This window comes from Molothrus ater, chromosome 2, assembly GCF_012460135.2.
Source record: "Molothrus ater isolate BHLD 08-10-18 breed brown headed cowbird chromosome 2, BPBGC_Mater_1.1, whole genome shotgun sequence".
Taxonomy (NCBI): Eukaryota; Metazoa; Chordata; class Aves; order Passeriformes; family Icteridae; genus Molothrus; species Molothrus ater.
The window spans coordinates 37908654-37927587 of record NC_050479.2 but is presented as its reverse complement, the minus strand read 5'-3'; positions in this window follow the sequence as shown (position 1 = coordinate 37927587).

The following is an 18934-nucleotide window of genomic DNA, read 5'->3' as shown; positions in this document are numbered from 1 at the left end:
GGTCTGGGAAAAGCTTTTCACTTCCAGGCTCAGAGAGCTGGGGCGAGGGGAAGAAAGACTCAAGAAGAAAAAGTAATCAAGAGCTGAACAGTAAGGTCATGGTTTTGGTTTTGTATGCAAGTATTTTTTTCAAGTACATTCATTGTCTGTGATATGGACAGAAACATTCTCAGAAAAAGGTGCCTAAGAAACTGATGCAAAACAGCTTTTGGTGTTAGGCTCATACCTACACAAAATGACTTTAGCTGAGATGCTTACATTTTTCATCCTCAGTGCTACAGATGATAGAAAGAAAAAGGCACTTTCAGCTCTTCTATGAGGTGGCTTAACAGGGAGAGTTTCTTTCTGATGACTGGAGCCCAGGATCCAGGATGGAGCCCAGACATCTGAGTTAGGTATCTCTGATAAGATCTGGTCAATATTGGTCTAGACCTTGGGGGTTGGAATGGTAAGGAGGGCAAAAGCAGTCACAGTCAAGGACAAGGGACCAGCTGTAAAACAGAGCTGGAGGGAGAGAAATGTTGAGGATTAACAGCAGTCATCCCCAGAGAGGTGGGTAAAAAGGAAATGATAGCCTAGCCTCTGTTATACAAAGAAAGGGCCAACTTAATTGCTAGATGAGTTTAAGTCACAGAGCTGTGACTGTGTTAGGCCATCTCTCCTTATCTCATTGCCCCTCATGTCTGTCTGGGACAAAAGGCCAATAATATTTTTCTAATTTGATCCCTGATGCAATATAGATCAAAGAACCTTACCTTGATTTGTGCATTGTACCCATAATTTTGGTTTGAACTGCAACACATCTTGGTTATAGGTAGAATAGTTGCTTAATGGACCATCAGAAAGTAATGAAAAATCACAGCCTATGGCTTCCACTCATCTAGGCAAGAAAAACTCTCAGATTTATAGTTCTGGAACTTCTTCACTGTAAATTGAATATATCCAGATGATAAAGTGGAAATACTAACACCACACTCTTAACGAACTCTCTCTTAAGATTGTATTTCAATAACAAAGAAAAGTCTGAAATCAGACTAAGTAATCTTGTATTGCTACATGTTCAGTGTGTATATTACTGTATTTTTCACTTGAATGTGAACTAAAATACATTTTTTATTGAGTCAGTCTAGAGCACAGAGTTAGGAGCAAACCAGAACATTATTTTATTATTACTTTATTGTTACCTGTACATGGTGATTTTACAATAGTTGAACTGTGCCAAACATTCAGAATAGTGCTTCAGAGGACTTGTACCCTAAAGGCAAAACAGGCTCAATACAGCACCACAAATCAACCTCTGACAATAGTGCAGTGCATAACACACTTTCCAAAGTGCCTTATAAATATAAAAAGTGAAGTGCAAAGTAAGGAAGAATGTTAGCCTTTAAGCTACCTCTCTACAGCTTGTAAATATAATCTCACAAGTTTCTTAATAGAACAGTTTCTGGTGTTCTGCTCATTTTCCATTAGTTATGCAAAAGACTTATCTGTCTGCCCTGTACCAAGAGTCCTCTTTTTATCTTCAGAAAAGCAAAATAGTGAGACCATTAATCACTAATGAAATCTTCAGTTCTTTGTTCCTGCTTGAGACTCTCACTTCATTTCATCCTCTCCTTCTAAGCAACGGAAGGCACCATTGTTATCCTCAAATTACACATACATAAAACAGCACAGTTCAATTGTACAAATATATTCTCAGTCCTCTCTTCTCTGCTCATTATATCCAGTTGTTGAGTCAGTTCAAATGAAGACACAGTGAAGTTGAATGCTTTTTTTGACTACATACAATCATTTAGTAGAACAATATATGCTACATACTTATGAATCCTTATCATTCTTGTGGTTCTTTTACTCAGAGCAATATATAAATGATATATCAAGGAGATCATTGACATTGCTGAGTGGATTTAAACACAGAGTTTGCACGTAAACTGTGGAATCTGGGATATGGGAGGACTGTTAAGCAAGAAAAAAACCCCCATATTTTCCACATTTATTCAGTGTGGAAGCAGTCTAGAGTGCAAATGTAACCTCTGAAACGAAAAGTTCTTAGCTAAATAAAAGGTCTTTCCAGCTTTAAAACACTGAGGCATATAAATGGTTATTATCCACCATGTATACATATTTAGAAAACTGAAAATAACTAATGGTAGATTTACAAGAAAAAGTTGTCTTTCATTTCATAAAACATGCATTTCAAGAAATGTCATCAATAAGTTCTGGAACACCTTTCCAGAATCACGTGTTTCATGTGCTGGATAAGGATTAGCTATTGTCTGCAGTTTGTCAAGGATTATTTATTTTATGGAGGTATTGTACTCTGGAGAAAGTGAAAGCAGAAGCAAAAGGAATGCGACCACAAAAATGAAAATTATTTGTGTGTCAATTTAAAAGTAAAGAAAAAGATCTAGGCTACCTATAACTTTTAGAAGGTCTTTTTTTTCACTGAAGTTATACCATCCAGTTCTGTCCTGCAATGAATAAAGTTCATAGTGGCAAAGAAATGTTAAAATCTACTGAATTAAAGAAAAAAATAATTTAAAACCTCTTACAAGAATCCAGTTCATTAAGCTTCCAACAGGAAATGCTGAAGCTGTAGTAGTTATTATGCTGGAAACAACATTTATATTAATCAAAGGAAGCATGAAAAGCAGTTTATTATGAGCTATGACTTTCTCCTCATGGAAACTCCTGTGTCTCTGACCAGTAGCCGCTTTGAATTGCTCTTTAAGAACTTAACGCCATCTAAACATCCAGTTTCCGTCATAGTCTAAGAAGCCAGTTTGCTCCATGGAAACTACTCTGCCTGAAGTGCCGCAGTAACTTTCACCAGGACCAATCCTTATTAAAAACAATGTCCAGATATTTATTATATTTTCCTATTTAAGACTCCAGTTAAGTCAGATGGAGAGATTGGGTGTATATCACTTTCACTCACCTACTCTTCCCTTGATTCATACACTGCTGGTTTTGCTGTGTGCAAATCCCTGAAACAGAAGGATATATTTATGTGGTTTGGAAGAAGGGGCTGCTGGTGCTGTTTCAGCTGCTTTTCTAAATTAAAATAACGAGCAGGAATGATTAATATTGTTAAAAATTTAGTAGCTTGTTTTTCCATATTTAACTCCCTAAATATGCATTTAGTTTACCATAAAGAGACAGTCTAGTTAGAATAAGTGCTTTACTAAAATTAAATAACATATCTGATTTATATGAATCTATATCATCAACATTCATAAGTAATTGTGTTACTCCACACATTTTCAGCTCATTTTCCTAGACCAACAGATCAGCACAATGCAAATAAAGAAAAATATGTAGCAAATTAATCCTCCCCTAGCTTCCCTTTATTTTTGAACTTAAATATCTCAATAAATAAACCAAGAAACTTTGCAAGGAAAGTAGTTCTTCTTGTCACATAATTATACTGTGTATCCAGATGGATGGATTGATGGATTTTCACTCATCATAAACATATCTTAAATCATAGAATGCCATAGTAGCAATTGATCAAAATGTGACAAAAGTATGACCATGTTTTCAGAATATTTTTCATACATGGACACAAAAGGTTCCTGTTTTTCAGCTCCAACTCAATACCAGGTTTTAACATTTGTCTAAGTAGGCTGACCTACAGGTCCTTCACTTTGTTACAACTATGGAAGATCTTGGAGAGATCATAATTTTAAAATTGCCTACCCCTTGAATAATGGAGTGGAAGAAATGCTGGCTTCACAAAGCAAGAGAACTGACCTGTTACAGTCTGTTCATGCTAATGATCCTGCTGTTACCACTTCTGCTCTTCCAAAGAAAAAGCTGCATCAAGACCTATTTGTGTTGTTGCCAGCACAGACTTGGAGGTCAAACACTATGTTCAGAGCATTTGTTTATATTTATTAGGAACATTTTTTCAATTAGGCCTCCCAGGCTTTGGCAACTATTGACAGAAAAAAAAAAAACTGCAAAGAAGCCACCACGTAAAATAATAAATATTGCAATTCTTCCTTCACTGTGAAAACTACACGCAAATCAGATATTGGTGTCTATCAGACCCATCATCATACATAAAAAGTTAATGATCATGACCAGGGAAGAGAAAAATCCAATCCTAAAAAAAGGGCATTTAATCTAAGCCTAGAGTACATAGGTAAGATAAAGTACGTGGAGAAGATGTTTTAAATTGTCAGGCAGTATTGATTAAAGATAAAGTTGCTCTCTTCTATAGAAATAGACTTTGAAATCACCAAAAGACAAGTCTTAAATAAATAATATTTTTAAAGTAGGAATTAATTCCTATGTTTAATGTTAACTTTCATTTTACAGTCTGAAATTCTTGAAAAGTAGCATTATAGTCTACAGAGATTTCTGATAATGATAAACTAAATATTATTTGCCATAAGTTACACAGGTGAAAAGTTATCCTTTTTGTAATGATATGAATCTTTAGAAATTACATTTTCTGACAAAGACATTCAGTAGTCAGTTGGGTCCCAACTGTCCCAGTTCAGCATTGAACTTACTCAAAGTTTTAAGCTGAGGGCAGCAATATGCATATTTTCCAAAATAAAACCTCATTAGATTTTAAATGTATTCATTTCTATTGCAGACTGACCAGTTTCATATTTTTTAATTAGGGCTATTATCTATTAAAATTATAAATTTTTCTTTAAAACCAAATTTGTGCTAGGTATTTCCAGATGTGATTAAGTAATAAAACTGCAAAGCTCTTTCTATTAACATCTTCCTGCTCTTTCTCCCCAGAGCTGAAGAAAATGTCCTCTTTGTTTCTTGTTTTGTAACAAGAAATTTCTCTCTATTTATCTTTAATTGAAGATAAATACCAACCACCAACTTAATGGAATTAAAATGTTGTATGTTTTCCTCAAGTAAACCTCTGTTTAGAAAATTTAAATGCAAAATAATTTACATAGATTGTTTTTATATCCTTTCAGCACATAAGAATAGATCCATGAAGTGTTCAGAATATTCATCTATCATTCAAAATTTGTGATGCTACTTATTTTATGACTCCTACCACAACCATTTCATAACCACTGTTTTTCTGACTAACTAAAAATGAAACTGATTGTGACTAGTTTGAAAAATGGGAGATGGAAAGAGAATCTACTTTGTTGTAATAAGTTTATTTGCATGGCCTTTCAATAAGAAAAAACAAATTTTTTCTTGTTTAGTTTGTTTATTTTTTTAAAGCTGATTTTCACTTGAGAGGTCTGAGATAGTGGTCTTAGAAATTGGTAGGACTGGATCAGGCCTTTTCCCACAAAAAGCGCATTACTGGTGGCTTACTTGCTAATGAATGTGCCTGTGGTAAAAAAAAAGAATAAATAATAATATTGTTGAGCTGCAAACTCTTTGCTATTTCATAAATATTTAGAAAAATCTTTGGATTCAGACATCATATAGTAAAAATGATAAAACACTCACTTTATTTATGGGATAATTGTGCTAGATTATCCCCAAGTACAACATCATATTAGCAGTGGGGAAGTATTTCCAATCTGTAATAAATATTGTTTTGAATGGAACCCTACTAAGATAATATCTGTCAATTACAATATATTTTAGTGATTAATAAAGCATCTAAACACAAAATTAAGCAGTCATAGTGGTTAATAATAGATTTGCACATACTTGTTCTCAGCCTTGCTTCTTCGATTAAGCTGAAATACTTAACTGTTGAAAGATTATGATGGAGGCATGAATTTTCAATGCCAGCAAAATCTTAAACAACTCTCAGCATTTAGAGGGAGGAAATTTATCTTTTCTGCAATTAATCTTGAAGGATCTGAAGGTATTTTCAGTTCTACTATGCATGTGTTTACACAGATGCTGATCATGAAGAAATTAAATGTTACTCTTAAGTGTAGTGAATCTTTGCTCTATGGAAATTCTAACTTTACATTTGTGGCTACGTATTTTCTTATGGCACCAAATCTGGCTATGATACAAACTGACATGATTTAAAGGCCTCAAGGTAAGGACGTTTCTTGCCTATCAATTAAAAACATTTGCTGTGAAACCATTTTTCTTCTTTTTATACTATTGCAATGCATCCTTTGACCACTAACAAAAAAAAAATAGTAGAACATAAACACAGAAAAGGTAGAAATGCTTGATTTGTATAATTTCTGCAATATTAGAAATGGATTGTGCATAATTGCATAATGTATAATGTCAGCCTCTGCTAATAAGGGCTACCTTTACTTTCTAAGAAAATACAACCATCTTATGTATGCAAAATAAACTATATATTTTCTCTGCTCAGTCTCCTTATATTTACAAAGTATGTAAGCATTAAAGAGAAACCTGTGTAGATTTCCAGAGTATAAAGGCCAATAAATAACATGTGCAATAAGTAAAACAACTTTTTAAGTCCCCAGGACAATTTCTGGATTGAGTTAATTAAATGAACTTAAATGTTCAGTAATATATAACATTTTGCCTTACTGTAAAAAAAAATATACTGATTTTCTGGTTCCATATTTGCTTAAGAGTTTTGTATTTCCTAACTGGAAATTCAAAGTGAAAGGCAGTTGAAAGAGGAACCACATTCTCTTGCCCCCTTTCATATGTTCAGTATACGTCTTCAGGGTATTCACTTTCTGTTCTTAAGTTGTACAGAGAGTACACTGCACCTTGGTCACTCATAAAGAAAGAAATATTATTCTTTGAATTCAGAAATATTCCCCTTTCTTTGAAAGAAAAATTGGTGGCAGCAATAAACATTCATTTTATTACACCATGAGAATAAAATATCTGCTTCTACTTAGGTTATGGAAGAGATATGTACTCCTACTTTCTTATTCACCACTGTGCAGCTATTTGCAGGATGAATCAAAACTCACAAACCTATATTTATGAAGAGAACATATCAGAAATTACAAATTTGTTAGAGTTTGTGGCCAACCACACAGGTAAATATATAAACTATTCATCAAAATTTTTGAGATCTGGGCATATCTGTTAAAATCTAATAATGTCCAAAGGGCAGAGACAGTAAAGTATGTTTTATGCTTGGAATTGTTTGTCTAGCTTCAGAAGATAGGAAAAAAACAGATTAAATGATATTGGGAATAATTTTTTTTGCAGGTATAAGATAAACATTCACCTAGAAAAGGAAATGCATTCCTTGTTTGGGTCCCAGCATGTTCCATTCACATGGAAGTGCTAAACACAGCTTGGTAAGGGCATAATAAGCATGATCATATCTGGCAGTCACAGTGTTTCCACAGTATGTTTATGTGTGTTTGCTCCACTCTCCTGGGACCCTCCCTGAAGTACTGCATCCAAGTCTGGGATCAGCAGTACAGGAAAGACATGGACTTAGAGTGGGTCCACTGGAGGACCACAGTAATGATCAGAAGACAGCTGAGAGAGTCTAGAGAAGAGGAGGCTTCAGGGAGACTTTATTGTGGCATTTCAGTATAAAAGGACATCTTACAAGAAAGTTGAATAAGAGAGTGTTTTTTACCAAGGCTGGTAGTGACAGGACATGGGATAGTGATTTTAAACTGAATTAGGGTATATTTAGATTGGACGTAAGGAAGAAATTTTCTGTGATAGAGGTAATGAGATAGAGAATGCCCAGGGAAATTTGGATAACCCATAACTGGAAGTGTTAAAATCCAGGCTGGATGGAGCTTTGATGCCTTTGATTAAGTGGATAGTGTCCCTGTCCATGGCAGGGGGGTTGGAGTAGATGATCCTTAAGAGAGATTTCAAATACCCAAACAATTCCATGATTCTATTATTTTTTGTTGAGTAGCTGGTTTTTATGCTACAGTCTGTACCTCAAAGAAGACTATTTACATTGCAAGGATTACTAGTAGCTTTCTTGTGAGAAAAGCAAGGAAAAATGAAATTCAGTGTGTTTCCCTGAGCAGGGGGGTCTGAAGATAAGCATCCAGGGATATCATTGTAAAGAAACTAAATAGCTAAAATGCATCTGCAAAAAACAAAGAAAGCAAAGACACTTACAGACTAGAAGTGCTCACCACCAGTGCAAATCTTATTTAGAAGTCTAGTTTTAGTCTGCTCTTTTTTAACCATCCATTTTCCTTCTTAATTTCCAAGACCGAGAGGAAAAGAGGTGATATAATGAGGAAGTTGCCCAGACTAAAGAAAAAAGTCTGGCTAGAATTTGCTGTAATCAGAGAGAGAATTATATTATACCATGGAGAAATTTTAGTCACGGGCTGGGACTATTTTTTTTATTTTCCATACTAAGAACATCAGTAAAATGGATATTGAGGATCTCACTTCCTTCAACAGGTTGTCAGAGCAAGACAGAGATGAAATAGAAAGGAAACATCTTTAGAAGGAATTTTTATTCCTGGCATCTTCTGTAGGAACAGCTTGTTTTCTTACAGATAGGTCAAATGTAATTTCTTGTGGTTTCAAAGGGAAACAAGGGATGTCTGAATCAAAATTTTGTGTCTGGTCTGATACATCCTGGGGGAAGGCACAGTGCCAGAGGTAAGCTGACATCAGTATTTCAGAAAGATGAGGACAGCATTTTCCAGTGTAATTCCTGAGTGCTTGTTGAAGTTGCAGAATAACAATAGGTAGCACAGATCAGGTCACTGAGTGGAGATGAAGGGCAGAAAAGTGCTTGTAATAGGCAGTTGTTCAAAAAGGGACAAATCATGCCGTTAGAAAAACAACAAAGAGTCTTCTGTCTGGCTGGGTGTTCTTTATTTCTTTGTATGTAAACTGTGGGGAAAGCTAGACACATTTTCTGAAAATAGGAAATAAAATCAAAGCCTGCATCATATGATACCTTTGACTACTGCAATATCAGGCAAATGCATGGATTTGCCAGCTAAAGTATTCCTGGGGAAGGAAAGCCACAAGGTGACTTCAGTGGGACAAAGGATGGTTCTTAGCTTTAGTCAAAGTCATGGAGAAAAAAAAACCCAAACCTGAAGATTGTCAAATCTAATCAGGAAATCTGGAAATAATACATAGGATTAAGGAACTGAAAGGAAAATCTTTTCTCCTCTCCTTTAAGGCAGAGTGCTTTGAGCACCTCATTTGCTGACAGAGTAAAATCATAATGAACATTAAATTTTTTGGAGACTGAGGAGTAGTTAGCTAACTTGGTGTCATTCCTGCTTTGAAACTTATTGTACCTTTTAGTCACTGATGCATATTGCAGCAGCTTTCCCTACAGGCAGACAGAAGGCTGAATCTTTAGCCAGACTGAGCAGCACACACTGTCTCCATTTTGTGGTTTTCTGTGAGAAGGATGGAATGATGGCTGTGCTATGTTGTCATTGCTGCTCCCTCAGCTATTTTCTGCTATGTAGTTTGCTCTGTGGGTATAAGGGACAATTCTGAGAAGTGCAAACTTCAAGCAACCTGGGAAGTGGACAGGAAGTTGAGATTGCTCTGCATGCATAGTGACTATAAACCCAGTCACTTGTAAATCTTGCTTTTGTGAAGCAAGGTCTCCCATCTCACTGTCAGATGCTTGGGCATTGTGGACATAAACTATTTAGTAAGTTAAAAAGGCAGAGGACAGGCTCATGAATTTGGAAGTGTCAAAAAAATATTCTTGGGAGAGAGGGAGAAATAGGGAAGTGTTGCCGACACTGACTGGCTATGGAATTGTACAGGAAGACATCCATCCCAGTCTCAGGAGAGACAGATGCACTTGCAGATTGTTTGCTGCATTATCAACCTTGCCTGTGTTATGTTTTCTTTTTCCTGACGGAATTAATGGTCGCTTTGTTTCAATTAGGATTCAGTCAAACCACTGAATGCTCATGCTGGTCTGAGCTCCAAAAGGGAAGCACTTCAGGGCCTGAGCCAGCCTAGGCCAGCTGCAGCCATGGCAAATATCTGGGATGTTGCTCTCTGTTTGGTTAAAGGCTGAAGACATGCACTGCAGGGGGAAGAGATTTAATGCCCCTGAGATCACAGAGTGCATCATAGTTACTGCTGGGCCTTGAAGACAGGAAATAAAGCAGCAATGAAATATGGAATGACAGAAGATTATGATATACCCTTTTGTCAAAGAGTATGACTGTACTGTCTCCTGGGAAGCCTCTATCAGAGACAATGAGAACTGGTTTCAGGACCATTGCAGAGGCAAATTGCCAGTAAATAATTTCAACCCTTCATGTTTTTGAGTGATCAGACACAAGGAGTGTCACTGAAGGCTTTCACTAGCCTGCCATTTGATGCAATACATTTAAAATGTCATTGCCTTCTTTTAGCTACTATGAGAATGGAATCATTAGTCTGAAAATATCTCAACATTCTTGAGGACATTTCTAAAATAGCTTTCCATATTCAGCCTTTATGCTTTTCTTCTTAGAACAGCAAAGAGTCCCTCCTTCCCTGCTCCTGTTTTTTCTGTGTTAGTACTGCAGCCACAGATAGAATGGTACAACAGAAAAGCAACATCTTTTTTCTTTCAGTTCTTTTCTAAAAATATACTTTAGAGTTTGAATCCTATGAGAGTTTGTGATGGATCTTTGTGTCTATGTGAATGATATTCTGATGAGTGCTAGGTGATAGGCACACTGCTTACTGCTGAAAACTTAGTATTTCCAACAGCTGTTAAATGGCAGTGATATACTTATATCACCAAAGAAATGCTGAAAACTCCATACCTGTACAGCTATGGGTAGGAGTAACACATAGTTATTACAGTATGAGAAGTTATCTGTGGATATCTTTGCTCTTTGCAGTTTTTTTTCAAGTTAGATGGATTTAAGTTTCAGTCATTGATACTGTCATCTCCTGCTGTAGATGTCTATCATTTTCAGGGGGTGAAAGTGCGTTAAGTCTGCTGCAGACAAGATGCTTTTTCTTTCTGACATTTATTATCGATAGGCTAAAGAGAAAGAGCTTTGAAAGTGCAGATGAAGCTGGATGATAATTCTAAATATCTCTTGGAATGACTTTCAGATCATGTTACAAGCTATTTTTGTCTCCATTATGACATAAATGTAAGGCAAAGTTGCTTCTCAGATGGTTACAATGATTTCTAGCCATACAGATGAATATAGTTCTAGACTCCTTCAATTTTTTCAGATCTATAGTTGTCAAAAGATGGCCCTCATATTCTATTTAAAACTGAGAGGGTTTTTTTTTTTTGGAGAAGTTAGGAGAGAATAATTGCTTTGTTTATGTTGAGTTCTCTTTATCAAAGTGGTCTGGTCTTCAACAGTGGGACAAATAGAAGAAATGTTTCAAAGCTCCTGTAAAATTTGCACAGCACTGCTTACTTTCATCTCTGATAGTCATAGGTATTCCATCAAAACAAGAAAAAAGTGTTGATATAATTTACTGGAATATTTTGTTTTCTATCAGCTTTTTTAAAATTTTACTTCCTGCTGCAAGCAAATTCCTTACTTCTCTTAAAACATCTTGAAAGAAATATTTCTCAGGACTAAGTACTTCTATAAGACTGTCTGCCTTCATTTAGACTGAAGAGTTTGCCTGCTTCCACAAAAACTAGCTCTGATTCTGTGTTTTTCATGTACTTTCCCAAATCTTCCACTCAAATACATACAAGCCACATTCTGAAGAACAGGCCTCTCAGGTAATTTTCCATAATAATCTGGTTTAAAGTATCTGTTGCTTATCTTGTGTCTCAAAGGCAGACCTTCTCAAGGTGTTTTTGGATTGGGGGGTGGCAGAGTAGTCCTGTGACAAGGAAATGGCTAATCAGCTATGGGCAGAGCACATTGACAAGAAGCACACCACTGCTTCTGAGAGCTCAGCTATTATTTCTATGTGTCCCCACGAAGTGTCAGGTCTACATGATGTACCCAACTACTTGGACCAAACTTGGGCATTATCAACGTGGCTCTACACTGAATAATGGAGTCCCCTCCTCCTACCCAGTTGCCAGAATCTTCATACCTTCACATGGAAGCCATGCCAAATATTTTGCTAAATAGAACAGTATTAAATATGTCTGAATTTTGCTTACTGACCCAGATATTTATACACTTAAAAACATCTTTAACCTCAGGTGTGCTACCTGTACAAGTCTGTCTGAATTCGTGTCTCCTATCTACAGTTGATGTGCTTATTCACATGTTCCCACATCAGTCTCAGGATAATTTTCCTTCTTTGCGGTTCTGTGACTTGCCTTATTTTGAGAACAAACAAACAAAAAAACCCCTTAAAATTAAATTTCCACTCTTCAGTCACCAGGAAACTCCTGAAAACTTTGTAAACTTTATGTTGTAATCTTTTTTCTTTTCTGTTATAAGGAAGATTTACTGATTTACTAAGTACTTCTCTTAAAATTCCTGGATGCAGGAGAAAAAAAAAGTTAAATCTTGACTATTTCTTCAAATGCCATTGACTTTTTTCATATTTCAGTTATTGTTGAAATTGTCACTTCTGAGAGACAGAGGTCATTTCTGGATTGTGTTACAGCTGGCACTTTTTTGTTTTAAAATATTAAAATGTGAGCTAAAGCCAACCACTTCTCAGGTAGAACTGAATACTGATTGGAGCAGGGATAGATGTGTGAATACATTTATGCATGGGTGCTCCAAGTTTTTGTCAGCACAACCTGCCAAGGCTTATAATAAATCCCAGGGAAAAAACTATTAAAATGATGAGGTAATTTTTTGCTCTGGTTTTATTCTCCAATTTATCTATTCATTTCTCATACAGGTTTGTGAAAATTTCTCAGATCATTGTGCTTTGCATCAGTATGTTTCAGGTGTAACTTTGATATGGTCCAAAACCAAAATGGGAATATTTTTCAATGTTTAATTTATAGTATATTTTCATTATAACCACTGTCCTAGTCTACTTTATCACTTCCCTTTATTCATGGTTAAAAACACAAACCCAAATGTGGTGAAAAGGAAAAAGAATGCCTCATTGAAATTCAAAAAAGTTCTTTTCAACTGTTTTCATACAAGTGGATGATAAAAATTTGTGAATATGGGAGGACCAGTAATTATGAAGGGACTCTGAGACTGAAAGTTTGCCTGCTTTTTCAAACATATCAACTGATTTAATAAAAGATATTACCTCTTCCTTCTAACCACACTTTCCTAGAGTTATAGCTATATATAAGTTTCTATTTTAACATTCTATTGGCACTCATTTTTGGGTGTTCCTGTGGGCTTGCTTTCACTGAAACTCATGTCAATTACTACACTCTGCATACCCCAGGCAGCCTTGCTTGGCTGGGATTAAACTTCTTCTTCTGCAGTGGCAAGCTCTAGACATATTATCTGTGAGTGCACACATGCCCTTCCAGTGTCCTTGCAGATCTGGAAACCCAGTGTAAACCCAGTGTAGGGTGTGAAGAGTTTCTCAGCAGCCTGAAGACATATTTTCTTAAAAAAAAAAAAAAAAGATTCCTTCCTTTGCACTTCCTTCGGCCCCCTCCTAAACTGTTACTCTTTTCTGATTTTTTTTTTGGTGTATGTGAATTCTTGGCAGAGCATGTTCTTGTAGAACCTTGTTTTTACTTTGTCTGAAGCATAATCTTGGTAGAAGGTCCAAGATTTACCTGTGAATGGTAATGTCTGAAATGCTGACGTATCTGTCATCCTGGACACAGGAGATATCTGCTGTGGATGAGATTTTTTATGTCTTTTCTTCTTATTTGATTGTTACTATGTAAAGACATCTGCATTTCAGAACATAAAAAGGATTAATATCAGAAGTCATGGACTCATGTCCATGAAATAGAAGCTAACTTTGAATGCTTGAAGATGAAAATGGAACAGCAGATGAGAAGACAGTAAAAAGGAAAAACAAGATGAAAAATGTCATTGCTGAATCTAAGATAATTTGCAAACCGAATCCTGAAGACATGTGGCTTTATTAGCCCCTATGAAATCTATCAGACCAGTATGAGTATCAGAGTATGTAGACACTGCTGTCAACCTTGATGCAGAATTTGCTGTCTTGCCTGTCTAATCCAGGCTATTTTTTTAATAGATCACAGGAAAAATAGGTAGCCTATACTTTCCTGGGTTAATGGTAACAACTTTTTCACCCATAATCTGTGGTAAAATTTACTTTTTCTGGGCTCACTGACCCTTGTAAAGACCAAAAAAATTGATCTAATTTGATTTTTTTTTCTGGATAGAAGTTTTTATTTCCTTAACTTTTATTCAAGTTAAAAGATTTCACAAAAAACAGCAGAAGAAAGTGACAACTTTGAAAAAGAAATATCTCCAGGCTTTTGAATCAGAAGATTTCTTTTGGAAAGAATCACTTTGAATGAAAGGTTTCCTCAGTTTATATAAGTTTCCTGTCTGTTGATGAGTTGCTTGCTTTTGGTCTTCATTATTAATTGTACTCATATGTTAAGACATTTAAGACAAATTTTGGAATATGTTCCTCATTCTTAACACAAAGCTTGGTTGTGAACACTGCAGAATTCTGGCCATGAGATTTGAAGTTGACTTGTAAAAATTTTCTTTAAAACATTCTCATGAAAAAGAATTAATAATATAAACTAAAAATGTGGTAGCAAATATTTGTTGGCCTATTCTGCCCATAAAAAATTAGAAACAGATTTTATTTGCTGTTTCATCTCAGAATTGCTTCCATAGAAAACTGTGCTGGTGACTGGAAAAAAAAAGAACAAACCAAAACAAAAAACACACTAAGTTATGTCAGAATTTGAAAAGAAAAAGAATAAATTATAAAAAAGTAACTAAGTTTTTCTTTAATTATGAGGGAAAAGAACCCAAAACCAACTCTTTTGCCCTTTTCTTCCTGCTGCCAACACTTAATGGCAACTCATTTTTCTTCTTCTGCCTTGATAATGGAGACTTTTTCCTGACGCAGTTCTCAGGGTACTGGAAGTCCAAGAGTATATCTGCTTTGTAGATATTCCCATTCCTGACTTCCAAAGTGGTTGTTTCACTGCCCAGAACCAGCAACAATCGCAGAGATGTCTCAGTAATTGCTAACACATCTCTTGTTTCCCTGCATCTGTTCGCTTCTGTGTGAGCACTGTCACAGTTGGATCTCAGGGTCAGATGGAGACCTTTCTCAGCTTTAACCATCTAACCTGCAGGATTAAGAACGAAGAACTGGCTAATGCAATCACCAGGATTTTCCTTGCATTTACTGGGGATAGAGTGGCACCTCTTCATAATGGTGAATATTTTCCTGCAGTGACTATGACAAGTTAATTGAGTGATTATTTAATTTATTTTACTATTTAAGATGGGTACATAAAGTACAGTGGTAGAATCTGGGAGCAAGTGAATGAAGACATGATTGTTGCAAATCATGCACTCCAAAATAATTTGGAACCTAAATAACTCCTTCCAAGGAAAACAAAGAATGAAGCCTTTCTGAACAAGGCCATGTAAAATAATTAAATTCCAGAAATAAAATGTATAAGAATTTATTTTTATATGAATAAAATGTTGCTTGAATGATGCATATAATAAAATGCATATCATAAAATATTTTGCATTATGCATATCATAAAATATTTTGTAGCATGAAGGGGAGCGATAAATCTGTACTGTCCTCTGAAAATTGAAATAAATATTATTTAATTAGATGCTCATTTTTACATAGAATCCTGTTTAAACTGAGTTAAAAACAGTTTAAATATACTTATTTCAAGGAGAGTCTGGAATTGCTTAAGTATTTTGTAGTATCACTGGATGGAGGGTAATTGTGAGGGAACCATTCAATGAGCTTCAATGACAGCCTTCCACAAACTTTCTAGAGCAGTGAATATTTACTTCTCCTATGCAAGCAGAGTAGCTGTAGCAGCAAGGACTGAGGGAGCCGTGACCAAAATACTGTGTATTAAATGCATGTGTTTTTGCCTCTGGGCAACAAATGAAGAAAATAACTGAAAAGTTTCCCCATCAGGGTTTCCCTTATAGCTACTTTTTTTTTGTTTTCTCAAGGCTGGAGGTCTTGGGAGCAGCCATTTCTTACAAATTAACAACCTCTCTCTTCTTTGTGGCACTTAAAGCACACACCATTACCTTGCCCTTAATTCTTTGTAGTGAGATTTAAAAGTCCTATAAAATATTGGAAGAAAGAATTTGAAAAAATCCCATTAAATAAATGTGATACATGTATCTTAGAGGGCATGACTTGCATGAATTTACAGAATATACAACTTTCTTATGGAAATTACGTACCTTTTTGGACCTTTTACAGTCATTATGGCTTCCTAAAAGGAAATTCCTATTTTATGATACGAATTTAGATGGGGTTTAAGGGTGCTTTTTGTTATTTGAGGCTCTACTTTGTGTTTTGATTTGTGTATATCTGCATATTTATTATGATATATTTCATAGAGCAATAGCAACAGTATTTATTTTAGATTTTTCTTGTGATGAATAAACACCCTAGTTACCACATATTAAAAAAAACCAAAACAGTCTAGGGAGGGCAAATCGTCAGTGCAGTGTAGGTGATCATCTTGTCCTGGAGAGTGGGACTAAAGACAGTATTGCTGAGGGCTTGGTAATAGGATCAGAAGCTTTTCACAGTCACCCTTTCCAATCTAACCCGAGGCCAAAAGCAACTGAAAATTGTTTCCTTCTATTTGGTTTTCCTCCCTTGTTGATCTCATAACAAAGCAGGACTGACTGCAATATAAATTTAAAATTTATAAATTTAAAATTTATAAATAATTGGACATCCCTAGTGATCAGCACCAGCCAAAATCTGACTGTCAAATTGAGGAGATGGTCTTCGAAGTAGAGTGGCCTTTTATTTCAAGACATATTCTTTGAATAAAAATGAAGCACATTAGGAAATAAGGACTATTGTGAGATTACACTGAATAAGTTATGTAATAAAACCTCAATTAATAAGTAAAGGCATTCAAGTTACATGTCTTTAATTGCAGTATTTTTAACTTGCACTAGAATCCAATGAAAAAATCCAACCTCATAATTCCATGGTTGAAACTCATGCAATTTAATTAGCAAATCATTTCTGGCTGTTCCTACTATGTGGTCAACAGAGTTATGCAAAGGCTGTACTGAAACACCAATGTACAGGGTCCACAGTATTTTCATACTATACAACATGGTACATAATAAATCTGAATAAAACCTACTGCACTATATTGAAACCCATAATTTCAAAAGAATGCATTTTTCCCTAAATAATTTAAAGTAATGTGAGAAAATCAATATTTAATCTTTCCAGTGCTATTATACACTGGGGGAGGAACTGGATATATAGTTCAGGCTGATAGAATGTTAGAACAAATATACAAACAGTAGAGTTCACTAGAGGGTCTCAAGTAGTTACATGTGAATTACAAGGATATAGGGAAGTAGACCTTATGCTGGAAAGTCAGTTTAGGATGATTTTTTTAGGAGGGTAAGGGATTCTGGTAACAGCCCAGAGAGGAAGACATTCACCTGGGAACAGATAAACCATCTTGTGGAAAGTATATCAAGCTATATTGCCTTTCTTAAGAGGTTCAGAGACCAGTTAGGAGCTGGATTCTGAGATGGTTTATCTCAAATAAAAATCAAGACTCTTGGCTTTCTCTTAACTATATTGTTTAGCCCAAGCTGAATATTTGTCCAGGTGTAAAGATGGATCTGTATGAAAAACACAGCAAGTGTGGAGCCCACAAAATACTGTAATATTTGTAAACATTCCATAAGGGTTAACTGAGGGCATGGCAGGATTGAAAACCACAGTACTGAATAAATCTATAGCACTTAGATATTGGCTTTCTGAACCTGCCAGGCTCAATGTATCATAGCACTCTTTTACCAAAGTTTCCAGATGTGTACTTTTTTGTAAAGTGGAAGCATGAAGTTTCATCAAGGTGATTCCCAAAGCCTGTGGTTAATGACTCTTCACAGAGAAGTTGGAAGTTGCTGCATTATTTGGAGTTGAGAGGGTGAAGTTGAAGACTGCGTTAGAAACACTCTGATGCTGCAACTGACCCTGTCCAATGTCCTGCTCTAATAAGATAACTCCAGTAAATCATGCTGTCTGAATTATCACAACTGTTTCCTAAAAGAACATGTGTGAATTAGGAGCTTCATTGAAGAATTCCTCTTCTTTTACCATTTAAAGAAAAACAGTACAGTAATTCTAAATATAAATATAGCCCTTCTGCCTTTGAGTGCCCTAAAGTCATTTCAATCAGTCTGGTGACAGAAATATCTCGCAGAGTTGGCACTAGTAAATTAAGATTCCCAGTGACAAATAATTTCTATTCATGGCAACATTTTTAGCATGCCAGATAAATCAAAATTGAAATATATTTTATATTCTTTGGTTGACAAAAATAGTGAAGTACAAAAATATGTGCTGTGTGTACTGTTTCCATTAGTTGGTACAGATATGTCTTTGCCTTCCACAAATGTCAGATTGATGAAAACACACCAGTACCAATGTCAGAGTATCTTCTGTGAATGTTGACTCTTCCCTTGAAAAGTTAGAGCCACTCAGGCTTGTGTGTACATGTTAATGGGGTCTTCTCTTGCTTTGCCACAAGCACGCCTGTGATCCTGTCACAGTAAATAGACATAACCCAAGCTAAACTCTTTCATCTTACAAAGGCATCTCAGCAGATGGGCTGGGACAGGAAGGCACATCAGCGTCCTTGTAGCCTTCATTCCCCTTTAGTATAACATGTGACAGCGCATATGTTTCCAACCTGTGGTGGGGAACCGGCCACACAACAACAGAGCTTTTTATCCATTATTGTGGCACAGCATTTCTTGAGGCTGGAGTTCTTGTGCAACCATGGGAAATGTGAGTGCAACTAGTTAGGATGGAATGAATATCTGTTACGTGCTGCTCCTTAAAAGTCTGTGAAATGTTTTTAAAGAGAAACCAGTACACTTCAGAAGATTACTTGAAGACAGGATACTTTGGAAAGTGTTGTACACCCCCAAAAGGAAAAATGGGTTCTGAATAGTATAGTGGAAAAAAACACAGACCATCTTCACTT